This window comes from Leuciscus leuciscus, assembly GCF_965113295.1.
Source record: "Leuciscus leuciscus genome assembly, chromosome: 11".
NCBI lineage: Eukaryota > Metazoa > Chordata > Actinopteri > Cypriniformes > Leuciscidae > Leuciscus > Leuciscus leuciscus.
The window spans coordinates 8,492,303-8,508,710 of record NC_138735.1 but is presented as its reverse complement, the minus strand read 5'-3'; the positions used below and the strand labels follow the sequence as shown (position 1 = coordinate 8,508,710).

Sequence of the window (16,408 nt, the reverse complement as noted above, 5' to 3'; positions counted from 1 at the left end):
AGAGTCTCAGTCTGAACATGAAATAGTGTCTTCAAGGACTTTAGATATTTCTGCAGTGGCTAGGGATATAAAAAAGCATCTGATGATTACAATTGTAATAATCATTAGAATTCTTATAAATTTATACAAAATAAAATTAATTTCTTATCCAAAACACACAGTTTGTGGCCTAAATTACACCAATTAAGAAAATCTGAATGGCTGTTAGATACGGTTTGACTTTCTTCTCCATTAAAAGACAGTTGCACAGCACTTCGTGTACCAGGGTAAAAGTGGTAGAGAGACTGAATTTTAATTTAGCTGTCAGCTGTTTTTTACGCATTGGTCAGAACAGATACATTGCATGCAAAAATCAGAACATGCATGGTGTGAACAATCATTGGCATACATTTCACATATGTTTTTATTAAAGGGGTCATATAATGCCATTTTTGTACAAGTTAATATGATTCTTTAGGGTCTAAATGAAAAGTTTGTAATATACTTTAATTAAAAATTCTCATTAGTATTGTAAGAAAACACTCATTTTACCTGGTCAAAAACAGCTCTGTTTTCAGCACGCCATTTAAGTGCATGTGGCTTTAAATGTGATGCGATCTGGGAAAACCCGTCGGATGTCACGCTGGGCCGTTTTCAGTAAATTCCAAAATAGTTTCGAATGTCAGTTTTTTGTCAAATTTTTTTTTCCATTAAATTATTATTCTATAACATCTTTTCTCTTATCTCTGAAAATATCTTGGCAAAATTCCCTTGTTTAGTGCAGAAAAACAGCGATAGTGTCAAGCTGAAAATACTCTCTTTCTCTAATGCATTCTATGCGACCATTTTCTCTAACGCGTCTAACGCACGCAGAGGTGGAAAAAAAAAACAATCGCCGTATATCCCATACACCTGTCCGTCTCTTAACACTACAAAGATAGTTTACCTATAAAATAAACCACATAACATGTACAGTGAATGTGTATTACTGCGCATTTCGCGCCAATCCTGTTTAAAAAAAAGAGTGCCAAGCGTCCCGACGGTAAACCTGTTTTTCTCAAAATTACGTTCCAGAAAATAATAGCGATCGGCCGACTTCAGATAAACATAATTTTTGCTACCAACAAGCTATGATAAAAATAAGGGCAAGGGCTTGATACCAGCTTCCATATGATATCAAAACCTGTAATAGGTAAAATTTCACCATGTGGTGGGTTTTCCCAGATCGCATCACAAATGATAATGAGCTTTGCTCATCCCGCCCCTCTGTTCTGTGGGGCGTTTTGACACAACACACGTGGAGTGTTGCTTTGACAACAGTTGAGGGTAAATTTTGGACAAAGAATGGCAGCGGGAGTCTCTGAGGACACATTTGTGCAACCGTATCAATTTGAACCGGAGTCGGACCCGGATCAAGATGACGGCCCCGAAGAAGTTAGACAATTAAGACTTTGATCTATCTTTGTATGTACTGGCAGGGTAGAGTAGTGAGATACGAACGCTATGTGTTTACTGATGTATACTTAGTTCATTGACAGATTGATGTTACAGCTAATGGTCATGAAAAACTTTTTTTCGGTAAATGTAGGCTTGTCAGCGATGCGTAACGTTATCTATGCGGTGTTAGGTACAACTGTCAGGGCTGTAGCACTAAAATGTTACTGATCTGTTTAAAAAATAACCAGTCTGTGAGACTATGACAGTCATTAGGGACATAAACAACACATACTCAGACAGGAGCTAATACCTTTTTCAATGATCTCGTTTATAAAGCAGTCTGGGGAGAAATGATTCGCGCAAACATGAAAGCATTGACGTTGATCGTGGGGAATATTCCCTTCGAAAACAAAACTCAGCCACTGCGTCTTCAGCGGTTCGGATTTAGGAACATCAAAATGACTGCTGTGTTCCTTATTACACCCAAGAACAGGACACCACAATCGCTTAGACGCCATTCTGCTCCAGCGTATCAACAACGGAGGACTATGATGACAGCTCGCTCAGGGCGGGTCTGTGTTGAAACGCTGCTGTCAATCAACAATCGTGGGAGGGGCGTCCGACCGTGTGACATCACACGGTCAGACGGCTCAATTTGAGACAGGGGAAAACATATAAGGAGATTTAAAAAAAAAAAAACACTGGATGGATTTTTATCATTATATGATGGTTTTGTACAGGCACTGCCAATACACATTTCAGTACAATCACCTTGTAAAAGTGCATGTACTATTATATGACCCCTTTAAGTTTGTTTATGTGCAGATGTGGACAGTCCATACCCTGATTCAATCATTACTCACCTACATGACGCATGAGTTCCCTGTAGTTGAATTTTGAATTAATGTAAAAATGTTTTACGGACTCAGAAGATGTCCTACTGAGCCAACTAATAATAACCTATTTCAAATGAGCAAGGAGTCCTCAAGTCTTAAAATGCTCTGTACCTAAAACCCTCAAAAAGACGGAAATTCTTGCCAATATGTTAGCAACTCAACACAACATTTGGATCACAGGGGTGTTTTGACTCATTTCTCACATGTGAAGATCGCTAGATGTTGCATTCGAGGTGAAAATATTGGACTCACACTTTGCAGTCTTAAGAACACCCTTCATTTGTTACAGATGGTTTGAGGTCCACAAAGCAGATGAACACAGACATTTGAGAGGATTCTGTGCCAGCAGAGTCTCATGACCGACCAGATTCTCATTTGGGAATTCATTAGGCTCGGGCCACTGCTCTGGGCCAGTATTTTTCCTTTGTTCTTCACCTCTAGAGGCCCAATGGGCAGGTAAAAGGAAGGACACTCCATAAATCAGCTCCCTTTCTTTGTCCATCCCTTTATCAACATCTTCAAGTACACATGCAGAGTGTCCCTTCATCTTAGTTCTTCTCACACATCCCTGGTTTTTAAAATATGCATTTAAAAGTGGAACCAATACGCACTAGAATTTATTTTAGATGATCAGACATGACGCCATGGATTCTTGGAAGTCGGTCTGAAAGCAGTATCCATGGGACGTGCTTTCATACGTGAAGTCATTGACTGACTGGGCAGCTGCTTTAGGTTACGGATGATCATCAGTTGAATATCTCCACCTGCAGATCATCATATGAAGACGTGCACAGCTGTGCTGCTCCACACCATCACCCAGGACCATTAAAGAAAAGACCCTCCTATTCTGAGAGGAAGTTGAGGTGATGGCTTGAGGACAAGTACAGATTCACAGCAAAGTATCCATAACCGCTAGAGGCGTATCAAAAGGGGCATATCAAAATGCCTTCCAGCTCATGAACACGCTTAAGGGCCAGCACATGTGTAGTGACATTTATGGAGCCGTGTAGACATACAAAGTTAACTTTCAGAGCAGGGTTTCCTCCTTTCTCACCCTCGGAGGATGGCAGGATGTTTGGGGACCGTTTGGACATATAAATGTCCTCCCACAAGTCAGAAGGGATAAATTATTCCGTATAACAGCGCTATCACAATACATCAGGAGATGCTTTTAACTCGTGTCTGAAACTTTGATACTTCCTTCTGGAAAGAAACAGGCTCAGGCTTATGGAGAGGAGACATGGTGAGCCTGTTTTGTACTCAGATGATGCAACTCTCAACCTCTGCTTTTAGGCTACGTTCAGACTGTCAGTCCAAATCCGAATTTTGTGCATATCCGTTTGAAATCTGATCAGATTTAGCACATGTGAACAGCAAAAAATAATAATAAAAAAATCGCATTTCATATGATTTTTTTGCCGTTCACATGTGCTAAATCTGATTTAGTTTCGAGCTACAACCATTTGTGGTTTGAAGTCCTATTCAAAGCGCATTTCTGGAAATCCGTTTTAGTCTGACTGCTCTGATCGGATTTCGCGTGGGTTAACCAGACGTGATGCCATAAGATTCCAGCGACAAATAATTTGTCTGTCCACACACGACATGCATCAAAATCAATCAAAACCCACAGCCAATCAGAACAGCGTGTGGGCGGAGTCTCGCGGCGAGTGCACGACACCAGAGCGTAATCTCGACGGCACTCGCAAGAAAATGGATAAGTAGCTGTACATAATCAAATTCACAAATATTACACCATTTAAACATTATTAAAAATACATAGGCTGAGTTACTAAAACAATCTTTGTCAAGGAATACACTTGTTTGTTTACAGTTTGAACGTTCTTGTTTCCATTTTTTTATTTCAAGATCTGAGGTGAATCATCCATTGTTGCTTATACAGCTACAAAGCTGGAGCACTAAATGATATTCAAAGTCACATTACACGCTTTTAACATTAAATAAAGCACATAAACAGTATGTGAGATTATCATTGCCACACTTTGTGTTCGATGTTCCGGCCGTGACATCGCAGAAAAATAGAAACCATTTCTAAAACAGAATCGTCCCGTGTCGCCGTCAGGGCTGGTTAAGACAAAAACTATGATTAACATGGAAAATAACCTTTTATTGCGTGTAGTTAGGACACGGTGTTATGTGACTTTCTCACACCACGTAAAACATAAATGCCAGACGTTGTTATAGGAAACATGCTGAAAGTCGCTGCCAAAACAAAAAATGTTGTTGTTCCAAAGTGCCGGACGAGCAGAAAATGACAATTTATTGGAGGCATGTTTGTAAAGACGAAAGCACAGAATAAAGGCACTCATACCAGCCCCCGGTTGTGTCGCTGCCTCAGAAGACGCATAGTCCAGTGAGGCGGCTACACATTGTCATGTTGTAAAATTTTAATTAGACAACATCTCCATTGCAAACCCCCTCCATGCATCTACGCTAATATTAGTCTCTCTGTTTATACCGAGGTTTACCGCAGTCCGTCGGATCCAGGCCGTATCCAGATCTGAAGAAGGACCAGCGCCTGGACGTGACGACAATGCAGTCCTGAAGTATCAACAAGACTCTCCGTTTCCTGAAGTGAGGTGGACCTCGGCCGTATCCAGATCAGATGGTGGATCTGCACCTGGACCTAACCATGATGCATCCTGAAGTGCCAGCCTCATCAGCCCTGTGAAGGCCTCATTGACACGACCAATCTGACTTCTGACCTGTAACGCTGCCTGGATCATAATCATACACTGTTCGCTCGTTGGCCAGAGGAGAACTGGCCCCCGACTGAGCCTGGGTTCTCCCAAGGTTTTTTTCTCCATTCTGTCACCTGATGGAGTTTTGGTTCCTTGCCACTGTTGCCTTGGCTTTTGGCTTGCTTAGTTGGGGACATTTAATATTCAACAATATTATTGATCTGCCTTATTATGGGTGGACGATGATGCAATTTTCTTCTAGAAACAAACTTTGTTGTATTATTTTCATGTTATCAATGTGAAGCTGCTTTAATACAATCTGTATTGTAAAAAGCGCTATATAAATAAAGGTGACTTGACTTGACATGTTGCGGTTGTTGTTGTTTTTGGCGTATTCCTACCAACGCAACGCCATTGCCATAGAAACCAATGCAGATATTCCAGAAAACCAAGGAGCTGCATGGATATCACAAATCAGATCTGAACAGTTGTGATACATAGTGTGGACATAAATAATATTAGATCAGATTCCAATCGGATACTCAAATAATCGGATTTGGACTGACAGTGTGAAAGTAGCCTTATAGTCACAATGAGAGTTTCCATTTAAATATACTTATATATTTAGAGTATATACTAGTATACTAGTACTAGAGTTCTTTCATAAACTCAGCTAACTACACTGAAGTTCAGACTTGCATATGTGATAAAATTATAATGTTATTTATAAAATAAGTAGAGGAATTAAGATAAGCAACAGTAACATTTAAGAACAACGCAATTGCAGTGTCATACAATATGTGTTGCAGTGTGAACCAACTATGTGAATAAGAATAGCGCCACATTCATTGTTATTAGAGAGATTGTTTAAGTGAAGATGTGGACAGTGCATACTCTGACTCAATCATTACTCACCTACATGATGCATGAGTTCTCTGTAGAGGAATTCTTTATTCATGTAAAAATGTATTATAGACTTAAAAGATGCCAAAGGCCTACTGAGCAAATAACCTATTTCAAAGGAGTGAGGAAACTAATAACTGAAAATAATAAATTCTGCCAATGTGTTAGCATGGATTATCAAAACCAAAAAACATTTGGATTACAGCAAAGATGATATTTATAAAATAAGGGAAGGAATTATGATAAGTAACATTATTGCACACATTAGATATACATCTTTGGCCATTGCGCTCACATCTTGTGTCTTTTGCAGCATCTCGTGCACGACAGCGCTCTAAAAACATGGTGCTCAAGTTAAAATAAGTTCAGCTTTTAAAGGAGACCTAGCATTTTTTTCTCCATTCAACTGCCCTGCCTCTTTTTTAAATTATGCTTTGTGGACAGACCCTTGCTGAGGAGTCCATGATTGGAAAACTCCTTATGGATTTCATTTTCTTTTTACATCAGATGGGATGTAAACTATTATTTTAACCAGCATAAGGAAAAATGACTAAATCCATAATCAAGGTCCAGGAGAAGCGTCAAAACCACAATCAGAGAAATTCCTATCCAGATGGATTAGATTTCTCCAAGGACTCCTTAGTTAGCCAAAAAACATTAGGTGATTTGCTCCGTAATTTTTAACTGAGGTTGTGCAAGAAAAAGATAGACGTGTTTACAGGATTATAATCACAAAACACATCTGTGAAATACTATTTGTTTAACCTTCTTTAGTTCAGTCCAAATAGGGAGCCCAATAGGGAGAGGGGAAATGGGAATGGGATACAATATGGGCCAGAATTAAATCCTGGTCTCCCAAACGAGCACTACAGCTTGGTGTGTTTTTGTGAGCATGTGTGCTAAACCCTAGACTACTGTTCTGACAAACATCCTTATTCTTTTAAGTTTTAAATATAATTTAATTGAGCACTGGAAATGAGTCTGAAATGTTCTCCCGATAAGACTGTACTATAGACCTGTGAAATACCTGGACACCCTATATCAGTGATTAAAAGAAGCACAAGAAGCATCCCACTCTGTGTCTGACAAGGCTGTTCGGCCTTTCAGGCTCAATAAAGGTAGAGGGACACCCTACATAGGACACCTACATAGAGTCTACATAGGACACGACAAATGTCACAACAGCTTCAGGCTGGATGAAACAAAATTACCTTTGTAAATCCATTTGTTTTTCAAGGTGAGAGCGCTTGAAATACGTCAGAAATTGAACAGATCATCAGTTTACTGTTGGGAATTTGTCGTATCGGTTTGCACCACGCCACAACCAGTGTAGACAGCATCACTGACTATAATGGGTTCGATTTGCTTTTGTCTGGTGTTGACAGTGTTAGTTGGGGTTAGAGCCCGGCTGTCCGATCCTGCTCCTGGAGGGCCACTGTCCTGCAGAGTTTAGCTCCAATACCAATTAAACAAACCTGAACCGGGGTAATCAAAGTCTTCGGGATTACTAGAATCTTCCAGGCAGGTGTGATGAGACAAGTTGAAGCTAAACTCTGAGGGACGTTGGTCCTCCAGAACTTGGACACCTTGGATTGAGGACCCTTAGCCAGTTGGGCACCATTAGGCTAGTGTACTTCTACTTCTATATTGTAATTCTACAATATTGGGCCTATTCCACAACCCAGTAAACTGCCTCCTGGCCTCTATGGAAACATCCTAACTAAAATTGCGGCTCATACATGAACGATTTGGAAGGCTGTACACAGACCACACAAATAGCGCTCTACATGGGAGACTTTGAGAAACTTTACATGGGAGAAACTGATTGCAATAAAATGTATCAAACACAAATAAAATTAACAAAGCAATACTCAAATTAACAAACCATGCACATATTTTGGGGTAAAACAGTCAGTTTTATATTATTTTTGAAAGTTACTACTAAACTACTATAGTTCTTTTAAGTATTGAGTGTAATATAATTAGGGATGCATCAATATTAAAATTCCATCCAATTTGATAAGCTGATAATTTTTGTCATATGGCCGGCAATAACCAATAAATGGCAGCAATTAAAAATATTACTAGTTATATTTAATGTTTAAATTTGATGAAGGCAAATGTAAACCACATGTAAAAATAAAGGAAGCGAGCATGCAATTACCAAATAAGTGATCAGTTTAAAAAGCTCTAAAATCAGCCTAACCAATGATGTACAGAAATATAAATAACAATAAATCAGCATTTATCTAATTTTGCCCACCATTTTGGATTAAGTCCAACCTTAAAATGGAATGTGAAAGGAACTGGTATAATGGTTAGTGTAACACTGTTTGTTCCAAACCTGCATGCTGTTATTTTTTCTGTGAAACACACACACAAAAAATCTATATATGTTTTTTGCTTTGTTGCAACACCGCAGGTTTAACACCTTAATGTTTGGTCACAAGGCAAGAACCAATGATGCTTGATGTTATTGATGTGTAACTTGCTCCAAAATATTGCGCATTGTTTCGAGGGCTGCATAAAGACCTCAATGATCAATCTAAGAGAAAATAACTTGCATTTCAGTTGTTCATTACACAAAGCTATCACATAAATGTATAAAGATGTAGAATGCAGCACTGCTGTGTGGAAAAAAGCTGTGTGAAGATTCTTTTAAATTCACACCTTTTTGTTCCACAAACAAAATAATAATAAGAGGTTTGGAATGACATAATTTCCTTTACACAACAAAACATTTGTATGTGTGGTACACTGTGAAAAAGGTCAGTCTAGCCGTAAGTCATGCGATCTGGCCACCCCCAGTGAAGTGATTCAACCATATGAATCATCACATTGATTTTCATTTTATTTTATTTCTCTCTGATCCTCATTTGGAGGCGCATTCATTCGGAAACGTATTTGCTCTCTACTGCAACGAATGCTGCTTAGTTTAACTTTTTTGCTAGTACTTTAATGCAGACCAGATGTCCACTTGTACAATTCACTCTTAGTGAAGCCCACTCCAGTCAACAGCTGTTTAGTTTAATTGACTATGACCACCGAGTGGATCCCATTGCACTGTTCATGTGAAAAATGCACCACAATCACGCTCTTCCCTTTAATTCACTCTGCTCCCGGGGAGCTTAATCCCAACGAAACAAAGCAAACAGTCCACTGGCTGGTCAAACAGTATGGTACAGTGACTCAGAGAGATGAAAAGAGAAGGATGGGGTGGAGAACGGAGTTTGCTGTTGGGACAAACAGACAGAATATAACACTCAGGAAGCTCACAATGTTCTGTTGTAGATGCTAGAACTTCCTCCAAGATGTGCAAATGAAGGATTACCAAAAAAGCATTTGACACGATATTAAGGACTGCCAAGGATAAAGAGAAAAGTTGCGGTTGTGGAAGCAGACGAATGTGGAAACTGTTCCCCGAAATATTGGCTGAGAAAATAAATTAGTACATCTTGTTTGACTGACTTCAGCAGATTTGCAATTACTTCAATTTATACTTACTTGTACTTATCAGCGGAATTTGTAAATCAACTGGGTTTTTTTTTTCCCACAGATGGTTACTCTATACAAAAATATCAAAGATGGGTGGACTTTGGATGAAGACCATGGGAAAATCAGAGGCTTGGGAATTCACACTGTAATTTACACCAGTCCTTTCCCTGACATTCACACAAAGGCTCCAATAATTTTTGTTACCCCTGGATTACCCGTTTATTATTTCTACAGAACTGTCCAAGAGTAATACCAGCAACCATAAACCAACATCCCATATAAGTGTCATCTAGGTTATGTTCCTGACATTTATTGACTGCAAAACAACGTAAACTGACTATTCTCTTTTGTTGTTTAGTTACTGCTCCTCTTGTGATGAGAAGATCAAATCATTTAAATGTACAAATCAAAGTGGGAGAGAGTAGGGAAAGGTGTGTCTCCCCTTTAAATTAGCACTGGAAAATATTTTTGTCATGTGACTATTTAGAATGAATTAAAGTATTGAGTTACACATGAGAAAAGTGATATTGAGAAAAGCTTTTTATTAAATTCTAAATGGAGATGTAAAATATATTTTATATATTTAATTCTAATATGTAAAATGATTATATTTATTAATATATAAATAATCATACAACATTACTAAAACTCGCAAAAAAATTAAATAAAGTACTGTATATAGACATTTTTAAAAAAGACAGAAGCACATAATTACTTAATGTCACGATTTGGTCTCGTCTGGGTCACGTTTCATGTCTTTGTCATGTTTCATGTCTGTCATGTGATCCCCTGTTCAAGTCATGTGATCCTGCCATGTGTTCCCTTGTCTGATGTGCCATGTGTCTTGTCATTGGTTAATTGTCTGATCATTGTTCACAGATGTCCATTGTCTTGTCATTAGTCTTGTGTATTTAAGCCCTCATGTTTGCCATGTGTTTTGTCAAGTATTGTTTTGTTTTTTTGTCAAGTATTGTTTCCTGTAGTCCACTGTTGAGTAAGTCTATGTTTGTGTTTATGGCCACGCAACGCCACGCCACGCAACGCCACGCAACGCCACGCAACGCCACTCATTGGTATAATGAATTGGAAAAATGTATTGGTCTCTGGCACAATACATAGACTATCACCTGTTATTGAGCGGTTCCTCATTTACAGTGGGTTTTGCAGAGGAGCCCCGCAAACCCGCAGCATCCGCCAAGCCTGAGCTACTTCACGTCATGCCTGCCAAGCCTGAGCCTCTTCATGTCATTCCTGCCAAGCCTGAGTCTCTTCACGTCATTCCTGCCCAGCCATGGGGCCGCGCCTCTATGGCCCCCTGAACTGTCGGACCCGCCCTGGCCCCCTGAACTGCTGATGCGACCCTGGAGGCTTCATAGCCTGCCAGGTCCGCCACCGCCCTGGCCCGCCCACGGCATGCCATGCCATGCCAGACTACGTCCCCTGTCCTGTCTCCCTGCACGGGCCTGGCCCACCATCCTTCCCCCAAGACCTCCTCCACTCCACCACCCTCCTCGACTTATGTTTGATTTTTGGTTTTGTTGGGCGTCGGGAGCCGACCTTTTGAGGGGGCATCTGTCACGATTTGGTCTCGTCTGGGTCACGTTTCATGTCTGTCATATGATCCCCTGTTCAAAGTCACATGATCCTGCCATGTGTTCCCTTGTCTGTGTCTTGTCACTGGTTCATTGTTTCATTGTTCACAGGTGTCCCTTGTCTTGTCATTAGTCTTGTGTATTTAAGCCCTCATGTTTGCCATGTGTTTTGTCAAGTATTGTTTCCTGTAGTCCACTGTTGAGTAAGTCTATGTTCGTGTTTATGTCCATGGTTTTGTTTCTTGTCACGCCACACCTTTGTTTTATGTTTAATCTTGATTATAAACTGCACTTGGGTTCTCAATAAGTTTGCCTCAAGTGGATCCATTACACTTCAACTCACAGTGAAATGAAAGCTGAATTTTTTAAAAAATAAGACAATACAAAATATTAATCAATACTGTAATATAAATAATACTAAATTAACAAATATAAAATAATATATACATAAAATAGTAAATCGTTTTTTTTTTAAAGACAAAATATTGAAAATTGTCGACATCCTGCAATATAATTTAGTATTTTAATTTTACCTCTAGAAGTAGTTTTATTTATATAGCACCTTTCTACAGCTCAAGGTCACTTTACATTGTACATTGCAATACATTTGCACACCCACATACACATTGAAAACACATTAGGCAACACATAGCCACATTATCCAAAATACATATTAAATAGATATGTTTTTAGCTGAGTCTTGAAGGTAGATGATATATTACGACGTGTAAGAGGTGGTGAATTCCATAATTTAGAAGCATTAACACTAAATGACCTTCCACCTACAGTAGACAACCGGAAATGAGGAATGGACAAAAGACCAAGCTCAGGGACCGGGCAGGGCAGTAGGAGTAGAGTAGATCAGAGATATGGAGGTGCAAGACCATTTAATGCCTTAAACGTAAGAAGTAATACCTTAAAGTGAATACGCGATGCCACGGGTAGCCAGTGAAGGTCATGAAGCAGAGGAGTAATGTGAGCAGAACGCCTGGTGGAGGGGAGAACTCTTGCTGCTGAGTTTTGAACATACTGTAATCTTGCAATACGTTTTTTTGTGCAGACCAAGTAATAGAGCATTGCAATAATCCAGACGTGATGTGATTAATGCATGAATTAAGGTTTCAGCATCAGCTAAAGTGAGAGAGGATCGAAGACGTGCAATATTACGAAAATGGGGAAAAAAAGAGTTTTTAACAACTGAAGAAATATAAGAGGCAAAAAATAGAGAGTTGAGTCAGATAAGACACCAAGATTATGGACAGATGATGAAGGCTTAACACAAACCCCATCAATATCAAAGGACCGGCCCATCCTTTTGACTGAGGTAGCAGAGCCAATCACCAATATCTCAGTTTTTTTATTATTTAATTTGAGGAAAATCAGGGACATCCAATGCTTGATGTCCCTGATACATGCCGTAAAAGAGCCAGGCATGGATGGCCTATCAGAACTGGTGGTAAGGGAAATTTCAATGTCATCAGCATAGCAATGAAATTGAAGTCCATGCATGCGTATGATGTCACCAAGTGGATATATACGTGCACCTAAAGGATTATTAGGAACACCTGTTCAATTTCTCATTAATGCAATTATCTAATCAACCAATCACATGGCAGTTGCTTCAATGCATTTAGGGGTGTGGTCCTGGTCAAGACAATCTCCTGAACTCCAAACTGAATGTCAGAATGGGAAAGAAAGGTGATTTAAGCAATTTTGAGCGTGGCATGGTTGATGGTGCCAGACGGGCCGGTCTGAGTATTTCACAATCTGCTCAGTTACTGGGATTTAGCGTGTCTTCGTGCCATTGCAATATATCCAACATAAACAAACATGCATGGTACCGTTGCGCAAGATGGTCAAGGCCACACCCACCCTCCACCTTGCGCCGCCTTTCTCCTCCTCGTTAGTATTTAAAGCTACAGACACCGAAACGGCCCGTCTGAAGGAAGCTCATTCTGGGACTGGCTTGTAGTGGCTATAATTCTGCACCGAGGCTGAATTTTTGGAAAGAGATTTCAGATACAGTACTAAGGACCACTAAGGACTATATTAAAGCCTACAAAAAGTAGCATGTCATGGGACCTTTAAATGCCACAGCCTACCTGAGCATTGTTTCTGACCATGTCCATCCCTTAATTACCACCATGTACCCATCCTCTGATGGCTACTTCCAGCAGGATAATGCACCATGTCACAAAGCTTGAATCATTTCAAATTGGTTTCTTGAACATGACAATGAGTTCACTGTACTAAAATGGCCCCCACTGTCAACAGATCTCAACCCAATAGAGGATCTTTGGGATGTGGTGGAACGGGAGCTTCGTGCCCTGGATGTGCATCCCACAAATCTCCATCAACTGCAAGATGCTATCCTATCAATATGGGCCAACATTTCTAAAGAATGCTTTCAGCACCTTGTTGAATCAATGCCACGTAGAATTAAGGCAGTTCTGAAGGCGAAAGGGGGTCAAACACAGTATTAGTATGGTGTTCCTAATAATCCTTTAGGTGAGTGTATATATAGATGATGAACAATAGTGGACCAAGAACTGAACCTTGAGGAACACCCTGTGTTAGCGAAGAAGTGGCAGATCTATACCCCTGCATGGTGATATAATACTTTCTGTTGCTGATGTAGGAAATGAGCCAGGAAAGAGCTGAACCAGTGATGGCGATATCAGAAAGCCGAGAGATCCGTATTTCATGGCAGACTGAGTCAAAAGCAGAGCTTAGATTGAGAAACATCAATATGTTTATTAACCCTGAATCCATGGACAGAAGAATGTCCTTAACCACCCGAAGAAGAGCAGTTTCGGTGCTATGCAGATGGGCGAAATCCTGATTGAAAAGGTTCAAAAAGTGGCACAGCTTACCCTACGCTCCTCATTCAATAATTGCTGGAGTCGATCAGCTTGTCAATCTATCTTTTCCAGATCACACAAATACTGAGGTATTTTGAGGTTACTCAAATTTTCCAATAGTTTTCCTCCCACCAAAAAACAGCAGTGAACTTCTCTTCAACTGTTTCTGTGCTCCTTCATTGTAAATACAAGATCCACGAGGAGCAAAACAGTTAGTAAGGAATGAAGTTTATCATGTGCACTAGGATCCAAGCAGCGTGTGTGTGCTGAACCTATTTAGTTACAGTACACGGGTCTGTCATTTTCACAAGGGCCCAAGGCCATAACAATGGCAAAGATCCTCGAGTATTCAGCCAGGAAAGTAAAACTGAAGTATATGCTTTCAGAGAAAACCTCCATTACTCACACACTACAGTGACGGAGACAATTCATCCTTACTGGACCTTCTCACGTGACTGGACCAATTACTGTAGCAACAGTCTTGGACCTCAACAGGAGACTGTAGGACCTCTGTGACCTGCTGCATTGCTCCTTGAAACATCTGTTTAAGCTCCACTGCTTGGCTCTTTTCTCATTTGGGTGCATTTGAAGGTCCACGGGGCCCGGAAACATCCCTTTACTTGTAAACATTTGGTGGAAAACTCTGCTGTGAGACAACACCAAGGTCGGTAATTATCAGTTATTGTGTGCAGCTGGTTTACTCCATGTTCACATCCACTCGGAAATCACAGAGAGACATATTGCAGGAAAACTAAAGGTCATCTTTCAATCCTCTGAGTCACACTTCGTTTTTTGTCAGCAACTAATGTCGTCCTTAAGGCATTACATTTATTTCCATTCATAAAATTCATAGAGTGTTTGTGGTTTCTTGGCCTTTCACAAATACAATATACTTTGATGTCCCATGGCCATTTAAGCAATAGAGGCACACATCAAATTTTAATTTTATTTTAATTTTTTGAACTAATATATATTGAACATAAAATGAAACTAACAGGAAGAAAAGTTAGTTTTAAACACCAAATGTCTATATCCCTCGTTAAAATAGTGATTTTTGACCCACTCCATCTCATAGATCTTGACCTTTCTGACTGTAACCAACAACTAAAATCATACAGTGAAATGAAAGACAGTGAAATTGCTCTGAAAGAACAGATTAAGGGGTTGGGGGTCATTTTGTTATTTATGAACGCACTGACAGGGGCCCCTAGACAAAGTTTTTCTTAGGGCCCCCAGAGTTTTGGCATGCATAAGGCAAAAAATGTACGTAGTTAAATTATACAGATTAAAGCTATTCAATGTGGTTTAGCAGTCATGTAGATCTAGTGTGGAAAAAAAGGAAGACCAAGAAAAGAGCATTTCCAAAAAAATGTTTTCAAAAGGATGATAGCTTGACCTCATAAGTCACAACAACCTGGAGATCAGGGCGGTGTGGATTTCACTCTGAGCCCTGCATGGATTGTTGGAACAAACTCAGGCTTTTTATGCAGTTCAAACAAGATTCAGATAAACAGGGTTTCATTCACACATGCACGCACTCAAACAAAACAATAACATCCAGTTATTCAGTTCGACTTGGAAGCTCAAAAAAGGAGTTGACTCTTCTCCAGAAATTCTTCTCCTTCCTTTTTTTTGTTTTTGTTTTTTTCATCCGTGTGAATACTCAGCATTCAACCATGCTCACATCTGGGAGCCATTTTGTCCAAGTCCAACATCTGTGCCTGGCACCTGATACGACAAGAATGATGCTCTGGAAAATCCAATATTAATATTAATATTTCACCGGACTTAATCCAGGTGTGTGGCTCAGCAGTGACGATAACCTGTGCATTTTTGCTACATTCAGACAGCAACCGGGGACCAAGACTGACGGCCAATAGCTCCAGACCAAAACATAACCCGACTTTCACGGATGTGATTTTTGAAAATGAAGTATAAGCAACCTGATACTGCGTGCCTCGGGAGCATAGAGGAACAAGTCAATGAACGTCAAGCAAACGTCACTGGAAACTAGAAATGGGGCCAATAAATATCTTTTAAAAAAAGTTCAAATGGTTAAATTATTCTTCACTTGTTGGATAACAGAGATCAAAAGAAAAGGTCAGTCAAAAAAACCCAAAAACAAATGACGATGGAAACTCTACAGACAGTCTGAGACGCCTAACAACACGTTCGCTATTCATTTTGCTCCTACGTTCAGTGGGTTATAAATTATGCTGTAGTAATTTTACCAAAACCCAAACATGCTTCAAAGGACCAATGGAAGATGAAAATAATGAGAGGCTCAACCAGAAGTTCTCATCCGTGCATGCCAGGATAATTTCTTCAATACTAAAAAAACGACTTCAAATCCCATTTGGAAGAAAAAGTTCTGTGTGGTTGATCAGTTTCCATTGATGTAGAAAATTGTTTATTTGTGTATCATAGTCAAGTGAGAACTGTGTAAAAGTGCCTGTGAGCACTTAAATGTTCACAGTTGTTGAAATTACATTAAAATACAAACATCCCCACCAGGCTTCGGGGAGGTCGACATGACCGATAGTTGA

General features: G+C 39.8%; 1 protein-coding gene and 2 long non-coding RNA genes across 3 annotated transcripts in view; 2 read left to right on the top strand and 1 right to left on the bottom strand.

Moving 5' to 3' along the window:
• The window catches only part of LOC309509619, a 404,791-nt gene that overhangs the window by 172,322 nt on the left and 216,061 nt on the right, over window positions 1–16,408 (top strand). The window lies entirely within an intron of this gene.
• Window positions 1–16,408, bottom strand: part of sugct (succinyl-CoA:glutarate-CoA transferase) — a 144,519-nt gene that overhangs the window by 62,714 nt on the left and 65,397 nt on the right. The gene's annotated exons all lie outside the window — the stretch shown is intronic.
• On the top strand, window positions 1,220–8,317 carry LOC309509616. The gene is made up of 2 exons (XR_014209938.1): window positions 1,220–4,854; window positions 4,910–8,317. It is a non-coding gene; the product is annotated as an uncharacterized lncRNA (long non-coding RNA).